Here is a 13,963-nt window from a genome sequence, read left to right as displayed (position 1 = left end):
GACTCTTTGAGTTTCAGGTACTTGAAGAGTTTGTGCTTCACCGTATTGTCAAGATTAGGTGAAGCCAGGAGAAGAGGGGGCTTTTGAGTCCTTTACATCTTAAGGATTAAAATCATAACTTTAAAACTTGAGCTAATTCTGCAAGATGATTCTGTGTCTATTAGGATTTCTGCCTGTAAAATGATGAAACACTATTTCCTAGGCTGTACAAAATTTAGCCTGTCCTCAGACAGCAGAGCATTGGCTGACTGTGTGTGTTCCACCCTGTAATCAGGTAGATATTCTCACATGTGAAACCAGCATCTAGTGTAGATTCTGGCTTTCAGGCCATAAGCACTGGCTAAAGAGGAGAGTGAGTGGTGCATGTGATCCTTAGGGATTGCCTCTAACACATTGCCTTTAATGTGTTGGGTCATGGTATTACTTAAAAGCTCCTGTGCCAAGAGAATTGTCTTATGCTGGACTCGGATGAGGGAGGTTCTGTAAAGCAGTGGTGACATTACAAATACAGAACTGAAGTGCTAGTGTTCCCTGAAAATTGCAGAGGTTGTGACTAGAGCTTCTGGAGTTGGGGCCAGGGTATTAAAAGGTGGGTGACTTTGCCAGCAAACCTGGCATGAGCAAACTGATACACAGCAAGCCATGTGGACATGCCTTTACAGGCCACAACTAGTACAATTCATAAGAAGGGGGCCAAGTTGAGGATGGAATTTTCAGAAACTGTTTGGGTGTGAAGGAGAGAGCTCAGCATGCTGGATTACTTCAGCATGAAGTAAGTTCTAAAGTTTCAGCTTCTCTTTACAGGATGCACGATATCATCTGGCTGCTCACATTGTCCATCCTGATCTCCAGTTTCTTGTGATTTCTTGGAGTGGTGATAGTGCCCTGTTGCTGACTCCACAGCCTCCATTTATCCTGGCATTTGGCATGGAGTTGGGGCTCTGAGAGAAATCATGCCCATGCACTTCATGCTGGAATCCTACATGCCCCAGCTTGTATATTTGGCTGCAGCAAAGAGTTGATATCTTTGGATCCTTGATTCTGTACACAGCCACTTGACCTGAGGTGTTTCATGATGAGCTACTTGGGAAAATGGATTTTTGTGCATTCAGTTCCTCTGCTCAACTTGCTTTGCCTCAGTTGTGGAACTACAGAGAATGAATCTCTTCAGATTCCTAAATGAGAAAATGGGGAAATTGTGCTTGATTTGGTTAAGATCTGTTCTTCCTTTCATAGTGTAATGGCTGAGTTGGTCAGTTGAACCAAGCTGTAATTCCTGGTTCCCATAGTGAATTTTGTATGGCTTGAGCTGTTATGCCACCATCTTGTGTCTGACTGATCTGGCACATGAGCACAGAAAGAGTTTGACTGTGTGATTAGAGGACCTCTAAAAGGGAAACACTTATGGGAAATAGCTAAGCTGATCAGAACCTCAGCCTGTCTTGGCATTAGCTGTATTGTGCAGTATCTAAGACTTAGAATCTTCCTCTTAAAGTCTTTAGTTTTCTCATTGAATGCGTGAGAGATGCTAATCTCTGCTTTCCAGAGAATGAAACTTGATTGTAGGAGAGGAGGTGTTACTACATGAACGTGTTCATTTTTAAACATAATTTGCTGTAACTTCTTTGCAGTAAAACAAAACAGCTGTAGCTGAAGTTCACCCAAAATTCCTGATGAGTCGTTTCCAGCTACCCTTCTGCAGGAATGGAGTGCTACCAAGTGTGCTGAGGTGTGGGCAGTTGTACACAGGGTTGGAAGTGGAGAGTGAGGCTGAGAGCCAAGCCTCTCCACCTTGGTATAAAACTGTAATGAATACAGGGAAAGGAAGTGGGGCTCTTGCAATGTATGGAGAAACTGGAATTGGCCTAAGATTGTTCCAGAGTTTTCTCTGAGGCATGTGAAGGCCAGAGTGAGTTTAGGTGGTTTTGCGGGGGGAGTGATTCTGCATGGCCAAAACCAAATTCTTCCCACCCCGTTGAGGCAATTTTCTGCTAAGCTGTGAGTATGTTGGCCCATACCTGCCCCGTATTTTAGGGATTTGTGCTAACATAATAGTGAAGGCTTGTAAACCCATGCAATTTTCTGAGTAATTTTAGAAATCTTGTCTCTTACCAGAAGGAACAGCTGTTTGGGGCTTTCTTGTGCTCCAGTAGCTGAAGTGTGAGGTTGCCTTGAGATAAGATAGTGCTGCTTTTACAGCAGTGGGTGAAGAAACGCAAGGATATAAAATTCCCTGCAGTCCTGTTGGAGGAGGATGAAAGTAGCTGGGGGGGGGGGGGGTGTTTGACAGGTTTGTCTGAAGAAGTGGCTTGCTGAATAGAAGCTAGCTCAGATTTGCAGAGGACTTTATTGCTGGTGTGGAACAGACTCAGACCACCACTTAAGGAAAATTGGCAGCCCCTTGTCTGTGACTAGAGCAGTCAGCAGGGGTATTCAGCCTTCTCTCTCCTAGGCCCTTTTACATTGGGAAGAACATTCAATACACTGGTAACAGTTGTCTGCATTGTTGAAACTAAAAATTACAGGCCAAAAATGTTGCTCTGGTATCTTCTAGTAAGACATTGAATGGTTGCAATTGTCTACATTGTTGAAACTAAAAATTACAGGCCAAAAATGTTGCCCTGGTATCTTCTAGTAAGGCATTGAATAGTTGCCTTTGTGCTCATCCACTGAGAGTCTCTCGCTGACTGCTGTCTTCTGTGTTGACCAGTGCTGTCTTACTCTGCTCACTCATTTCCTGTCCATCTTCTGTTCTTTCTCTCCATCTTATTCCCCATCCTAAAGAGCCTGTGGACTCTCTGTGTCCAGATGTTCCATAGCCCCCTGCACAATGGGGCCCTGTTTCAAGATGGGAGCTCCTAGTGCTACACAGTACTGCTATTAAAAACCGAGGGCTTAGTTACAGATAGGGCTGTCAGGGAGGAGGGACTGGGCAACTGCTGGGTATTCTTCTGATGAATCTTTTCGGGTTTAGAAGGCTTCCATGGCATCCTTCCTGGAGGCCAGGTGTGCCGCGCTCCGTGCCTCAGCTCCGTGCTCCGGAGCCTTGCTGCCCGGCGCTCTCCTGGCCGAGCGATGCTGCCCCGGCGCCGGGGCTCTCGGTGCCGCCCCCGGTGCGGGGACAGCGCTGCGGCAGCTCTGCCACCAGAGGGACCGGTAGCTCCGTTTAAGAGTTGTCTCTTCAGCTCTCTTGAAACCGTGCAGTTTGACTTACAGATGCCTGTGTTTGTTGTTTTGTCAATCTAGCAAACAGCTTGGCTGGTAGAGTCACTTGCTGTGCTTCTAATCCTCAAACTGGAGTGTGTGAGAAGTGAGCTTCTAGAAAGCATCTGCTGGTTCTGCACAAGTCCCCGTTGCACCATCCCCCTCGCCCTTTTGTTTTCCAACACGCAACACATTTAAAACGCGTGAAAGGAAGTTGGATTTACATATGTATGATTAACTGCAGCGTTCTCTCAGGAGACTCAACACAAATAGCTTAGTAAGAATAATGTGGTTAATATGAACAAACAACAGCAGTAACACTAGCCAGATTAGATGTGCTCCCTCAGGCTTTGATACACAGGTTAGTCATCAGTATGCGAGGAGAGAGGGAGTTTTAATGTGTGGACTAGGAAAGCAGAATTAAGCTGGTGCACAGAAAGAGCTGATATTCTCTTTTTAGGACTCATTATAGCATAATGGACTTCTTTTAATTAACTGCAGGCACTTCTAGCCATTCCAGAGAACCTGGGAGAGTGGAAGCTGACGTGAATTTGGGTGAGTTGCAGTAAGTGACTGGAACAGTGCAGTAACTCCAGGGACAGGAGGGAAAAGGGACCCTGGTTACAACCCGCGCGAGGGAAAAGTGTCCTGAAGTGGCCCCAGCACAGGCTAGTGCCTTCCTTGAATACTCTTTGCATCAGGTTGTTTTTGAGTAGAGGTGGCCTGGGCCAGCTAACCTTACATTTAGCAGTTAGTGATGTCAGTAACCTGTTGGCAGTGCCTTTGGAAAGTGCTCTAAGAATGTCTTTCTAGGAGTTGGCTCTGCTGTGCCTCATCCCCTGTGGTTCCTCCTCCTGGGCAGGGCTGAGCTTCAAGTTTGAAGTGCAGAGTGTCAGAGAAGCTGTAACAAAGACATTACTGAGGTGTAATGCACTTGATGCTGTGGAGCTAACTCAGTCCTGAAGCTCTGACCTTGACAGGGCTGCTCCCCAGCAGAGTAAGGAGCAGAGGGAAAGGCACCAGGTTGGTCAACAGCAGCAGAAGGTTGGAAGGTGGTAGAGTCATGGGACTGGTGATGTTGGACTCAAGAGGCATCTTTGGATTCTAGTGCAGAAATGCTTCTGGGTCAGAAGGCATCTGGTCCTTCTGACTGCATTTCTCAGCAGGATCCCTGAATCTTAAATGCTCAGTTTAGTGCTGGAGGTTTAGGATTGCATGAACAGGTAGCCCATGGAGATGGGGAAAGGAACAGAGTTTGATATGAGGTTGTGGTGTTCAAGTTTATAAGAGGCTGAAGGAAACACACTGCTTCTCATGCCTTTGTCTTGTTGAACAAGGTCAAAGTGACAGCCAGCAGGAATTGAAAGGCAAAAAAGCACATGGCTAATCAAAACTGTCTGCTCCACATATGGAGTGAGGAAAGCATGAGCTTTTCTTCCTATCCTCCTAAGGGCAGATAAAAGAGTGTGACATGCATGTGGATAATGAAAACATCCATGGCTAAATAAGATTTAAAGCAAATAAACATTCCTGCTTCAGGGCCAAAACCTGTCTCTGACAGACAGAAGTTAGAAAGGAGGTATTTTTCTGCTTTTCTTGAAGCTATCTACTGTCCTGTGCTGGATGGTGACCAGGAGGAGTGTTTGGTAGCTGGTGGCCCTAGGCAGGATCTGCTTTAATCCTGTCATAGATGTTGTGCTAATTAGGCTTGAGCCAATTTAATACATGAGTAAGGAGCAGGCACATCCTTCACAAAACTGTGTTAATGTCTTTCCAGAAAAAACCCTCCAATCTAGGGGAGGGCCACCCTCAGCATCCTGCTGTGTCTCTAAGAGGGACTGCATGGAGAACTGGCTTTTCCTCCTGCCCTGTAGTCCCAGTGCAGCACTTACCATGTTCCCAGTGGATGTATCACCAAATATGGTGAGAAGTCTTTTACATGTTTCCAGAGTGTCTACGAGTCTGCTGTTAGTCAAATTTCAGTATTGTTGTTCTGTTCATTGGATAGCTTATTTCCTTTTCACTCTCTGAATTGTTAAATGGGTGTGGGCTGATAACAAAGCCTGAGCCTAGAACAGAACTGTGTTGTGGCACTGCATCAGGGAGCCCCACACCTGTGCTCATACATGTCCTGGAGCTGGCAGATTCATGGCAGGGAGTGTGCACTGCTCCTTGAGGCCAACACCTGCCCCATGCCCTTCTTGATCTGTGAAGCCTGCTTGTAGATAAAGGAGTACCTTTTGTCCTCTGTGGTCTCAGCCTAGCACAGGTTTGTCTCCTGAAGCTCATCCTTGGTAAGCTGCATGGAGAGGTGGATGCAGATGTAGTTTTTCTCTGCCTCCTCACCTTCATGCCTCTCCCTGCTCTCCCTGCATCTCATCCCCTGCCTTTTTCTCTTCCACTATTGCTCTTTCCACTCTGTTTGCCAATATGGGAGTGGAGAAGATTAAATACTCTGATGAACTCTGGCTTGGCCTTCTCCCATCTGCCCAGGGTGAGTACTCTCCCCAGTTTTCTCTGTCTGCCTTTTGCCTTTCTAATCAGTCATGGCAATTTACCCTGGCACTGTTTGGCAGGGGCTGTACCTTGGCATCATGAGCAGCCAGGGTCAGCTGTCAGCCTCTGAGCCATGAGCCTAATGCAACAGAACAGATGTAGGTATTTTTTCCAAGTTTTTCCTGGGCAGTAGGATTAAGGTCTCTGTTCTCAGCTGGGGTCCCCGGTGTAGTCACTTCCCTCTGTGTTACACAACACCCTATTAAGAAGAACAGCACAAACATGTTCATTGGGATCCCTTCCCTCAACCCTACAGGGCCAAGGAACAAAGGCTTTCCAAAGGCTGAAGAGCTGTCTGGTCCAGGAGCCCTGGGATAATCTTGCCCAGCTATCCCCCTGTGAAAGGGTCCTGCCTCTCTCTGCTGTTCTCCATCCTTGTGGTGCCAGGAGTAAGAGGGAACACAGAGGGTGGGGGTGGTGGTAAAAGAGCAGTGGGGTCATGTTGTTCTTACATTCATCTGGCTGTATGCAAACTTGAGTGAGTACCAATGCAGGGAGAAACTGTTGTGGCAGCAGCATTCCTGCCAGGCCTGGTGTCTGCACCATCCCACTGAACTGGAGGCTTCAGAGTCTGTGTGTGTGTGTGTGTGTGTGCATGAGCACCAAGCAAACAACAGCACATGATGAGAAGCCCCAAGGGGATTCTTGGTGCTAGCAAGGGAGAAGGGGAAGGTGCAGTCCACGGTCTAGACTTGCTTGAGTTCAAAGATGTCATGTCATGAGAAGATCCATGTCTTCTGATTGCAAAAGTACTGAGAGAGCTTGCTGGAAATGGAGGCAGTGTGCTCTCCATAGATGATCCTGAAGTGGCTGGCCACAGAGAGGGACTGCAGGCACCCTTGGTGAGCAGGAGAGGGCTTCCCCAGCAGACCAAAGGGAGCAGTCAAGTCCATGTGAGCACACGAGAATCTGCTGCCTATGTGTACCAATTACTTGCTTTAGTGACAAAAGACCATAAATGAACAAGAGAGTTAATTAGGTCTGCAGCAGGCGAGGTCTGGAAGCCTGCAGAGCTGAGAAATTTGGAAAGGGTTCAAAGGCTCTGGGAGAGGAGAAGGCCCTGGAGCTCTGGGTAGCAAAGGTTCTGCTGGTTTTTCACCTCAGAGAGCACCAAGAAAAAACATCCCTGACCTGAAGGATGGTCCCCAGGATGGGGAGAGACCAGCCCCTCGCAGCATCTGTTTCTTCAGGCCTCCAATGAAGGACTTTAAAAGCTTGTTAATTCACTGCTTCGTACAGCTGCAGACCCTCCGTCATTGCGAGCAATGCCTCCAGGGCAGCGTGTGCAGTTGTGAGCCAGCTCCTTCACCACTGGGTGATCCAGTGAGCTGTCAGCAGGGCTGGGGGGCATACTGCAGCTGTCTGGCCCATGTCTAGTAAAATACTCACAGCAGGTCCTTTCCATCTGCTTTGGCCCAAGAGTGACCCTTGCAAACCTCCTCTCCCTTGCAGTCGCCTCAACAGATGGTGGGAAGGCAGATGGAAAGAGAAATCTCTGAAGCTTTAGCAGCAGAAAAGTCTGACCTTGTGATACCTCTCACCCCACCACCCACAGGTACTGGGTTCTTGCAGTGCCACCTTAACTCCCTGAGCCGTGGTCTCTGTGTCCCTTCTCCCACTCACTTGCAGCACCTCCTGCTCCCTTCTCTGGACCTCAGTGGAGGCTCTGGATGGCATCCAGTTAGAAGAAAGCCTGTTCTAGCTCTGCAAGCAGCGTGGGAAGGGGCAGCCATGTCACAAGGGAAAGTCACAGCATGACAAGATCTGATGTGCTCTAGGTGATATCTTGTTGGGGGTCTCAGGGTTTAAGATTTGGGGCTGAGGGTGTTCAGCTGTAGTGAATCACTGCAAACCACTTTGAGCAGCTGGTCCTGACTACCCCCTCTTGTACCCTGGATGCATAAAATCTGCTTTGGGAGTGGGGCTGAGGGTCCTTTCTCTACCTGCAATGCAGGAGACACTTGGCCTGTGGGAACAGTGGAGGAAGCTCCAGCTCAGCAAGGATGTTGGGGACAGCTGAGTTGTGTATTGCCTGCCAGACTGCACCAGCTGCTCTGGAGTCAGGACTCAAACCCAAGCTTGGTCCCTGTTCCAGACATTTCCTTCACCTCATTTGTTAGTGGCTTCAGATCCAAATTCAGTGGCCGGTATGTGGAGGCTTGGTTGGATTTGCAGGGCTCCTGTCCAGCTGCCCTCATTCAATCTGCCTCCCTGATGGGCCTGGCTGGATGTGAGCACTGCAAAGGTCTAGGAGGGAATGTGTGAGGCATCCAGGTTATAGCGTTGTCATCTTTCTCTCTGTGTGAAGGCAGTGGTTGGCTTGGACAGAGGACAGGCCCTTCCCATAATACCAGTGATGCTGATGCATCCAAGTATAACACAGAAGTGGAAGGTTTGCTCTGCAGAGGCTGTTCACCCCTCCTCATATTGCTACAACACAGACAGCTCATGAGAGATGACCCTTCTTCCTGCAAAATAGCTTGTGCAGGCAGCGTGGACAAGGAGCAAGAAACAGACTGAAAAGGAATAGCAGGATAATGGAGAAAACCTTGGAAAGGTCTGCAGGCCTGCAAATACAAAGATGTCCAGGGGCCATGTAGAGGGGCTCCACTGTAGTGTTTGGTACCATGCCCAGGCTGAAGCTCTAGCACCATTTAGTAGGCTGGACCAGCCTTGGCCTCAGTCTTGTTTGGCTGGATGAAGCAGTTGTCATCATGTCCCAAGTACAGTATCAGTGTCACTTTTTAATTCCTCCAATGAGGTGTTGCAAACAGATATACATGTGTTGTAGCTATAGTTTGGAATTAGACTTGTCTCTGGGGGCAGGCAGTGATAAGTGTTAAGAGCTGTTTGGTTCCCAAACTCTTGTGTTCCTGAACTGGTTTCTAACAAGACCAGAAGTCACAAAGCTGGGAAGAGGCTATGTTCCCCACCAGAAAAATCCTATGGTCTGGGAAGGGATCCTAAGCTGGTGATGCCCTCCCAGCAGTTGGGGTTAATAACCAGTTTAAGTTCATTGGTAGTGTTATCTGACAACTGCTGATTGGGTTTGCCCTGGTTCAGTGCCTGACCTTGGAATTTCCTTGGCAGCTGCAGGGGCAGATCTGGGTCTGTGGACATGGGACCCCTGTGGGAAGAGGCTGCTGTGATAAAGGACCATTGATGAATAAGAGGATAAGGGGTAGAAGGAGAAAGTTGCCAAAGCTTTAACTCTGGTGAGTGCAGAGGTTCAGCCTAGTTCAGATCTGCTGGCAGGCAGGGAAGGGTCCTTGGCCAACCAGGGTGTTAACAAGCCAGAGGTGAGATTGAGTGAACAGGACATCAGGATCTATTGTATAAATCAGACTTAAAGTGCCAGAGAAAGCCTCCAGGGAGATTAAATGTCTTAAGTGTCATCAGCTCTGCAGAGATAATGAGAAGCAGAAAACAGCAGGAGGTAAAATGGCACAGACATGTGAAAACAGGCTTGTGGGCCTGGGATCACCCTCAATCTGTGCTGACTGCACAGACTGGAAGGGAGGGTGGCCATGGGGTAGTCTGGTGTTTATGGAGAGGCTGAAGAGTTAATCCTCCTAAATCTTAGAGGCAATCAACTCTGAAAGAAGAAAGTCTTCTTCCCAAATGATGTCCCCTGTTCCCCGCCCCTGCTTCTTCAGTTGTCTTGAACAGAAAGCAAGAAACCGGGGAAAGGGCAAGGGCTGGATCTGCTGTGACTGTGTTTGCATGGTCAGGGAGAATGAGGCTCCAGGCTTAGCCTCTTGACCAGCCTGGGGGTTGAGGGAGCCCCTTGGGACTTGAACCAGGAAGTTCAGCTAAAAGTACATGTGGGTCCACAGGTGCCACATCCCCAAGAGGGGCATGTCCACCTTCTCTGATGGGTGACCAAACCATTGCAGCAAAATTGGTGGATGGCCACCTGTGTTAGAGGTCAGAAAAGAGTTAATGCTGGAGCAAGTTGCCCAGGGAGGCTGTGGAGCCTCCATCCTTAGAGGGGTTCAAAAACATTGTTGACCGAATGTGATTCCAGCATTCTGGCCTGAGCAGGGGACTGAGCACTTCTCCAGAGGTCACATCCCACCTCAACCAGTCTGTGAGTGTGTGGGAGAGCACCAGAGAATGATCTCCACGGCCAGGACAACCTGCTTGCTTGGCTGTGGCTGAGAGGTTCATAGCTGGCTGAGGCAAGGACAGTAGGATCTTTTTTCTCCTTACCTCTACTGTGAAACCAGTGATGGAGTCCTCCACCACTCCCTTGCCTGTGCCAGTCCTTGCAGGGCTGTGGCTGAGACCTGCAGGGCAGGAGCACTCCAGGGCACAGCAGAGTGCTTTTGGAAGCCATCTCAGTGGGCCCCACAGTGGTAGAACTATTTGGTTCCACACCTGCCAGTGGGAGGCAGGGCTGTAAAGCAATGGTGGAAGTTAGTTAGGCACCACCTGGCTGTCTTTGGCATTAGGCCTGAACTGGTGAGGCTGAGGGCAGGGTTATTCCACCAAATAGTGATGAAGTATCTGGTGGGGTTTTGTTTTCCTAGCAGCCTCCTTTCTGGTGCCCTGAAAGCTTGTGGTAAAGGACAGGTATTTGCACTTACACCTGTGCCTCAGGTGTGTGCCTTCCTCTGCCCACAAAGTGTTCCCAGGCTTGAGAGAAGCTCTGTGTTAGCTGTGAGATCTCAGGCTGGATTAAGTGGCAAAAGCAAATCCTCAGCTTTGGGAAGAGCACACTTGACCTTTGCCTCTACAGGGTTATGTTCTCCCTTGGGAGGAAGTGTCGGCTCAGCTGCTAAACAAAGCGCTGGCTGTCATGAGCAGGACCTGCCCGCCTAAGGGAGGGAGGGCCTGGGGTGGAGGTCAGATTTATAGTCCAGGGGGGAGGAAGAGACAACACACCCATTGACCTGTAAGCTTAGAGGTTACTAGCTCAATTTAATGAGAAATGTGAAGCTATGCTGCCTCCTCTCTCAGTAAAAATACACCATCTGGAATGGTCTGGGCAGATAGGCCCACTGGCACATGCAGAAGCAAAAGGGAGTTTTGCTTGGCAAGATCCAAATGATATTTTGAATCCCATTTTCTTATTTTCCAACCTGTTCTTCTCTGTTATGGCTTGCAGTGCCTCTTAACCTGAATTCCTTCTAGCAACTTTGTAGGTTCTCAAGTCCCATGGAAGAAGTATCCAGTAGTAGAACTGGGCCCTGCTCAGTGGTAGGAGCAGCTAAACATGGTGGTTGTCTCTAAGCAGTGACCTGTGTACAGATCTCACATTAATTCAGCCGTTTTCTCCTGCCCTTTGTTCTGTGCTAGCACCAGAGGGCCTAGCAAGGTAAATGGGCAAATACAGAGTGGGTGTGTGGGGTGGTCAATTTCCCCCAAGTTTTAAAAACAAATAAATAAAGACATAGAAATTGACTGAGTGCAAATCGCCATAGAAATGTATTTGTATCTTCATCACTACAGGTACACTGTTTGAAGGTTTGGGGTTACCCCTGGCTTTCACACCTTTATCTCTCCCCAGGCTCTTCCACTAAATCCTCTTGAATTTGGAGCCACTTTGAATTAGTGACTCTAAAAAGGTAGTTCAATATTACTGAGAGCATGTGAGTTTGGGAGGGAAGATAATCACTGGGGTGGGGCTGATGGAAGAATCTTTGTTTGCCCCAGTCTCCAAATGGCTCAATGGTCTCCAACAGTGCTCAGCCACTAGGTTAGCAGAGTGGTTTCTCTTTCAGGGGTGATGCCAGCACAGAGTGGTAGTAAGTACTGCAGGACAGGAACGTTTGCCTTCACCTGCAGATTGACTGTCAAATTGGAAGATGAGAGGATTGTTAATCAGCTGCTGATTAACTTTGGCCCAGACCATCTGAAGATCTTGTGGGAAACAATCACCACATTACCAAAGCTCTCCTGCATGCTGGGAGTAGAGCTACCTCCTGCCCTGTCAGCTTTCCAGGTTGTGCGTGTCTCTTGCCTCTGTCACACACACCCCAAAGTATCGGCTGTGTTTCTATTGGTGTGGGATGACTGGAAGGAAACCAAAATCTATAGAGTATGTTACTGAACACTCGTGTGGGAGGTCTGTTGTTAGCAGCAGTGTGAGTGCTGCACATCTGAGAAACAAATACGATGAGAGGGGCTGTGCACATGAAACAACTCAGGACAGTGGGCCCCGTTCCTCCTTTAGATCTGCTTGGTGCTGACAAACCCATTAGTGGCAGCTTGGTGTTGCTGCTGATCAGGACTTTGCTGAGAGCAAAAGCCCTGGAGTCTTTTGGCAGCTGAGCTTTGCACAGGACCAAGCTGATGGAGTCAGTTACCCACTCCCAGCCCATATGGTGCAGATTCACAATCAATTTTCTGAGCACGTGGAGTTTCTGGGAGACGTTTGGCTGAAGTCTAGGCTTAGTGTAGCTGTGTCAGCAGGTTCTGGGGTGGAAGGGCACTGGATCTCGCTTCCCTGTTTCCTTCCTAGAGCCTTGCTGACACAGCTTCCTGGACCACGAGTGTCAGGAAGGGGCAGTTCAGTTTGGAGAGGAAGGTGGGAGGGATGAGAGGCTTAGCACAACACTCATGAGGCATGAGAAGGGCACCAAACCATCCTTGTAGCCCAGCTGCTTCCTCCACTAAAGCAACCAGACAGAGTTTCTGCCATACTCAGACTGTTTGGAAACATGTTGATAAACTTCCAAATGTCTATTTTACAATCCAGATGTGCTGGTCTTGGCTGTAAACCCTCATCTGAAGAACAGGTGTGCTATAATGTTTCTAGCAGTGGCTCTAAAGCCAGCTGGAGGCTTGAACTGAGCAGGGGCCAAGGGGCTGATGCCATATAGGATATGGATACTAAGGCAGGGACAGGTGAGGCAGAGAGCTGTAGGTCAGCTGTAGTTCACATCAACTCAGAGTCAGACTGTGAGGGAAGAAAGGGATAAGCCAGAATATCCCTCAACCCCCAGGTTCTGCTTAGCAGCACTGGAGCTGTCACTGAAGAGGCTGCCTTGCTTGTATGGGCAACACAGATGCATCCCTGGGGTGCATTGGCCTTGGCTGGGTCTGTCCTGGTGAGGAGGCACAAGGCTAGAGCTGGCCACCAGCCTCTGTGATTTCTCTTGACATCCCCAGGAGCTCTGTGGTCTGGAAGGAACTGCAGGTCAGAGCCCCTCCCTGCTGGCATTGCCATGGGAACTGAAATAAATGGGGCAGCTGCTTCCTTGGGCCAAACTTCAGCGTGCACTTTTTTCTTGAAAAGCAAGTGTTCCTTCTGGGTTGGGAAAGGTGTCTTGCTGGGCCTAGATCTGGTTCCTGAAAGCCGTGCTGGGGAAAAAAACAGTCCCAGTGGAAGGACTGGTGGCAGCAGAGGGCTACCAAAGAGGGGCACCAGTTCTGTGGTGTGGGAAGGGCAGCCAGCCCTAGGTGCAGGCTGACAGGAAGCTTGTGGATGGTGGGGATGAGTTGCTGGTACCACAGCACTCAGTTACATGTGGTGCCTACGAACTCAGACACAAGGTCTGTGCTGACAGCCTATTGTTCAACTCCCCAGGTCCCCAGAGTTGCTCTCCCATAGGATTTTAGTTCCACTGTTACCTCTCAGTAATTTGTGTAGCCTAAAGCTTTTGTCAGTGATGTTCATACCCTGCACAGCTCTCACAAATCCAGCCAAGCTTGCAGGGAAGCAGAGCCTGACTGAGAGCAACCTGCCATAGGAGCAGCTGCCTTTGCTGGAAGTGGGCAGCAAGGCTGGGGTCACTCAGACCAGGGGCCATATCGGTCCCATCTCCTTGTGGAACAAGAAACCAAAGTGGCATTGAGGGGCATCCACAGAGACAGCACTTTTCTCACCACCTAGGGTGGCCCTGGCCATGCTCTGTGTCCAGCCAGGAGCATTCATCCCCATGTCCCTTACAGTGGGCATAAGGCTAGTTAGTGCTGTTGCTTCATTTTCATCTGCTCCCAGACTGAACTCTTGTCTGGGGAAGAATTTTCCTGCTCTGTAGCCCTGCCTGCCTTCCTCCTGGTCCTCTTCAGCAGGAGCTGCCCATTGAGCAGCCCAGCTCACACGGCCTCAAAGCAGGCAGTTCTGACCTGATGCTGTTGATGCAGGGATGTTCCCCAGAAATATCAGGAGCTCCCCACCTCCTTCAGTCCTGCTACCCTCCAGGAGCTTCCCTTGGCTCAGGGATGCAGAGGACCTGGCTCTGGGAGAGAGGAA

The 13,963-nt window shown here is 49.1% G+C and overlaps 1 protein-coding gene across 1 annotated transcript in view; it reads right to left on the bottom strand.

Moving 5' to 3' along the window:
* Window positions 1-13,963, bottom strand: part of FCF1 (FCF1 rRNA-processing protein) — a 97,690-nt gene that overhangs the window by 31,646 nt on the left and 52,081 nt on the right. The gene's annotated exons all lie outside the window — the stretch shown is intronic.

This window comes from Taeniopygia guttata, chromosome 5 (genome assembly GCF_048771995.1).
Source record: "Taeniopygia guttata chromosome 5, bTaeGut7.mat, whole genome shotgun sequence".
Classification (NCBI taxonomy): domain Eukaryota; kingdom Metazoa; phylum Chordata; class Aves; order Passeriformes; family Estrildidae; genus Taeniopygia; species Taeniopygia guttata.
This window is presented reverse-complemented; position numbering and strand designations above follow the sequence as displayed.